General features: G+C 53.4%; 1 non-coding gene across 1 annotated transcript in view; it reads right to left on the bottom strand.

The window, feature by feature from the left end:
* The window catches only part of LOC126447706 (small subunit ribosomal RNA), a 1,910-nt gene extending 1,161 nt beyond the window's left edge, over positions 1-749 (bottom strand). The window contains exon 1 of the ribosomal RNA XR_007583875.1: positions 1-749. This exon is cut by the window's left edge and continues 1,161 nt beyond it. This is a non-coding gene — a ribosomal RNA (small subunit ribosomal RNA).
* Positions 750-5,000: the final 4,251 nt, after the last annotated feature.

Here is a 5,000-nt window from a genome sequence, read left to right as displayed (position 1 = left end):
GTCGCACGCCTTCAGCTCGCCCCACCGGCAGGACGTCCCACGATACATGCCAGTTAAACACCGACGGGCGGTGAACCAACAGCGTGGGACACAAATCCAACTACGAGCTTTTTAACCGCAACAACTTTAATATACGCTATTGGAGCTGGAATTACCGCGGCTGCTGGCACCAGACTTGCCCTCCAATAGATACTCGTTAAAGGATTTAAAGTGTACTCATTCCGATTACGGGGCCTCGGATGAGTCCCGTATCGTTATTTTTCGTCACTACCTCCCCGTGCCGGGAGTGGGTAATTTGCGCGCCTGCTGCCTTCCTTGGATGTGGTAGCCGTTTCTCAGGCTCCCTCTCCGGAATCGAACCCTGATTCCCCGTTACCCGTTACAACCATGGTAGGCGCAGAACCTACCATCGACAGTTGATAAGGCAGACATTTGAAAGATGCGTCGCCGGTACGAGGACCGTGCGATCAGCCCAAAGTTATTCAGAGTCACCAAGGCAAACGGACCGGACGAGCCGACCGATTGGTTTTGATCTAATAAAAGCGTCCCTTCCATCTCTGGTCGGGACTCTGTTTGCATGTATTAGCTCTAGAATTACCACAGTTATCCAAGTAACGTGGGTACGATCTAAGGAACCATAACTGATTTAATGAGCCATTCGCGGTTTCACCTTAATGCGGCTTGTACTGAGACATGCATGGCTTAATCTTTGAGACAAGCATATGACTACTGGCAGGATCAACCAGGGAGCTGCGTCAACTAGAGCTGAGCAGCCGGCCGCCCGGGAGTGTGTCCCGGGGGCCCGCGCGAACACGCAAGCGTCCGCTCAATTATTCTGCAAACAGGAGGAGGCTGAGCTCCCCTGCACCATACACCTCGAAACCCTCTCAGGTCCCGGCGGCGCGCAGCGCCGTCCTAAGTACTTGGTCGGGTTCGAGAGAGGCGCAATCGCCCGGGGTTTGGCGAGTAGACGCTTTAGGTGCGACCACCCGTGCTCCCAACTGAGCTTGCCGCTGCCGACAGAGGCCCGGGAGCGTGCTGTCGTGGCATTGCCGGCGGGAGACAACACGCGCCACCTACGGTGACCGGCAGCTCCAACGCCAGCGCCACAGAAGGACAAAAGCCCCACTTGGGTGCCGAAGCGAACTCTCCCAGCACAGCGCACGCGCCAACACGTCCGCACAGCTGCGATACAAACCACCTGCGAGAACCGCAGAGGCGACCGAGCAGCAGACGGCGTCGCGGCGCCGAGCGCCGGGCGGCGGCGCATCCTCAGCGCACACAGTCCTCAATCGGACCAGCACACTGCAGATGTCCACCGCGCTTCGCACCGGGCCCGCGAGGACCTACTTTGGCCGCACGGCGCCGCGTGCAGGGTGCGCCGGCGCGCAGCTGCGCCGCCTGCCGCCTCCGTCGGCCGGCGCGCCTGCCACTGGCCGCCCCCACCAGCCGGCTGTAGCGCGTGCGCCCACGCACCGCGCGGCCAGCACGCCGGGAGGCCCCCCCTCACCGGCCGGGGACGGTCCCACCCAGCCACCGCCGCGTATCGCTTCACACCCAGATGCCATTCACGTTCGTGGGCATGGTGGGTATCGCTGGAACAACCGGTTGGTAGCTCAACCGATCGTCGCCATCACTGATTCACCTCTAGCGAGAACAACCGCACCACAACGGTTTACCAGTTGTTCATTTGCGTAACGTCACCAGCAAACGTAGGCGTCCATCGCCATTTGCAAATTCAACGATTGTTGCATGCCTGTGTCAGGTGTCACGACACACTATGTCTGCCCACATACACGCAACAACATGTGCACGCTTCGCGAACACGTGGAAGGTGGCCCCCGTACGTATGCGATGTCCATTGCGCGAACGACTGTCAACCGGCCTCTGTCGCATGTCGCAGATGTGGAACGCAGTGCACCATGCTATCACGGTGTGTGAGAAGAGACGACTACGTCTGACAACACGCGCCACTACATCAACAGACGGCTCATGCTGATCGCCATCCAGGGCATACCACACTGCAATCCAGCTCTTATAGGGAGACGACACGTAGCTGAGTGCACAACATTTGGACCGCATGGTTCGCCGTTGTTGGCGCAGTCGTTGTACGGTCACATGTACCACGATGTATCATTCAGTACATGAGGACCAATGTGCAGTACAGTGTGTGATTTGGACGTACAACATCAGCGGACAGTTGACACAGGCCGTACCACAGCGTAGGCTAAGTGCTTCGCCATGCGAATGCCAATGAACAACTGCAAATGCCAATGAACAACTGCAAAGGGCATTGAGCATGTACGTCCTGCTGCCATCCACATTACAGTGTATAGCTGCAAGGTGTTTAACATGAAGCGATACACTGGGGACCGGGCAGTGCGAGTAGCAAACTATATTGCGGGGGTTGCAGTTAGGCAACACTACACTAATTTAACGCGTCGTATGACAATTACAGAGCAGGTTAAGGCCCAACGTGTGTTGGGTTAAGGCCCAACGTGTGTTGGGTTAAGGCCCAACGTGTGTTGGGTTAAGGCCCAACGTGTGTTGGGTTAAGGCCCAACGTGTGTTGGGTTAAGGCCCAACGTGTGTTGGGTTAAGGCCCAACGTGTGTTGGGTTAAGGCCCAACGTGTGTTGGGTTAAGGCCCAACGTGTGTTGGGTTAAGGCCCAACGTGTGTTGGGTTAAGGCCCAACGTGTGTTGGGTTAAGGCCCAACGTGTGTTGGGTTAAGGCCCAACGTGTGTTGGGTTAAGGCCCAACGTGTGTTGGGTTAAGGCCCAACGTGTGTTGGGTTAAGGCCCAACGTGTGTTGGGTTAAGGCCCAACGTGTGTTGGGTTAAGAACCAACGTGTGTTGGGTTAAGGCCCAACATAGGTTGGGTTAAGGCCCAACATAGGTTGGGTTAAGGCCCAACATAGGTTGGGTTAAGGCGCAACATAGGTTGGGTTAAGGCGCAACATAGGTTGGGTTAAGGCGCAACATAGGTTGGGTTAAGGCGCAACATAGGTTGGGTTAAGGCGCAACATAGGTTGGGTTAAGGCGCAACATAGGTTGGGTTAAGGCGCAACATAGGTTGGGTTAAGGCGCAACATAGGTTAGGTTAAGGCGCAACATAGGTTAGGTTAAGGCGCAACATAGGTTAGGTTAAGGCGCAACATAGGTTAGGTTAAGGCGCAACATAGGTTAGGTTAAGGCGCAACATAGGTTAGGTTAAGGCGCAACATAGGTTAGGTTAAGGCGCAACATAGGTTAGGTTAAGGCGCAACATAGGTTAGGTTAAGGCGCAACATAGGTTAGGTTAAGGCGCAACATAGGTTAGGTTAAGGCGCAACATAGGTTAGGTTAAGGCGCAACATAGGTTAGGTTAAGGCGCAACATAGGTTAGGTTAAGGCGCAACATAGGTTAGGTTAAGGCGCAACATAGGTTAGGTTAAGGCGCAACATAGGTTAGGTTAAGGCGCAACATAGGTTAGGTTAAGGCGCAACATAGGTTAGGTTAAGGCGCAACATAGGTTAGGTTAAGGCGCAACATAGGTTAGGTTAAGGCGCAACATAGGTTAGGTTAAGGCGCAACATAGGTTAGGTTAAGGCGCAACATAGGTTAGGTTAAGGCGCAACATAGGTTAGGTTAAGGCGCAACATAGGTTAGGTTAAGGCGCAACATAGGTTAGGTTAAGGCGCAACATAGGTTAGGTTAAGGCGCAACATAGGTTAGGTTGAGGCACAATATAGGTTAGGTTGAGGTACCGTATAGGTTAGGTTAAGGTACAGTATAGTTTAGGTTAAGGTACAGTATAGTTTAGGTTAAGGTACAGTATAGTTTAGGTTAAGGTACAGTATAGTTTAGGTTAAGGTACAGTATAGTTTAGGTTAAGGTACAGTATAGTTTAGGTTAAGGTACAGTATAGTTTAGGTTAAGGTACACATTGTTGTATGGAAAGGTGTAATGGGGGGGGGGGGGGGGGGGCGGCCGGTCGGTTTGTTGATTGTGATTATAGTAAGTGGATGCCTGCGGCATCATCTGATTTGCCACGTCAGGATGCACCTTTGGCTCATGACAGGCGGCGCTCCGATTCCATGCTTGTGGCAGACCTGTGTCTTTCATTCCTGCCATTGTTTGTGTGCTGTGAGAGGAGGCAGTATTGTGATGTTGGGTGCACCCCTGTGTAGGACATGTGTGGGTGTTGGTGGCTTAGCTGAGCAATGGTGGTTGTCGGGGGGGTGGGATATTCCGTTTTCTGAGTGGACCTCCCAGTCTGGTTATGACAGTGTGGATTGTCTCATGTGGCGGAGAGGATGCACTGGGTGTTGTTCCATGCTGGTGCTTACATATTGTCTGTGTGCGTGTTACAGGCGGAGAGTAGTGCGTGATAAGAGTGTGTGGCTGCCGTGTGGTTGTGATTGTGAGCAGAGTCTTTCAGCATGTATACGGACAGTTGTATATATTATCTGTATTCTGATGGGTCTATGTATTACTAATCAGCGCCGTGTATACGTTTAATCCGGTTCCAGTCGAAACTGTTGTATCTCTGTACATTAGTGACACGGCGAGCGCGCTATGTAGCTACTCGTCTCGGCAGCTTCCACCGGTGTATGGCAAATGATTATAAGCAATGAGTCGAGTCGTCAATACCGATAGTGTGACGTCACATGTCTGGGGTGGGGGACGCTGCGCCCTTCCGGTGGGTCATGGCCTAGAAAGACGCTCCCCACGCAGGGGGGCTTGGACTGTCATAAACTCTTCCGAGTAATATACTTGCCGTACGTTTTTGCGACTGCGAGTGCAACGCCCACCGGTACCGACATGGATGGAGCGCCTCCTAGCTGACCGCTCAGCATCGGCATTCGTACAGAGAGCAACGCGATCGCGTCTCTAGCTCGTAACTGGTACAGCTCGCAGCTCATGTATAGGGACAGCGGGAATGTCGCATATTGGACATAACTCTTCATGAAACGCAAGTTATAGGGGTGGATTGCACATTGCGACTGCGGGAAAAG

The sequence above is a fragment of the Schistocerca serialis genome, unplaced genomic scaffold, assembly GCF_023864345.2.
Source record: "Schistocerca serialis cubense isolate TAMUIC-IGC-003099 unplaced genomic scaffold, iqSchSeri2.2 HiC_scaffold_531, whole genome shotgun sequence".
In the NCBI taxonomy this organism is placed as follows: domain Eukaryota; kingdom Metazoa; phylum Arthropoda; class Insecta; order Orthoptera; family Acrididae; genus Schistocerca; species Schistocerca serialis.
Note: the sequence above shows the minus strand (reverse complement) of the source record. Positions and strands in the feature narration are given on the sequence as shown.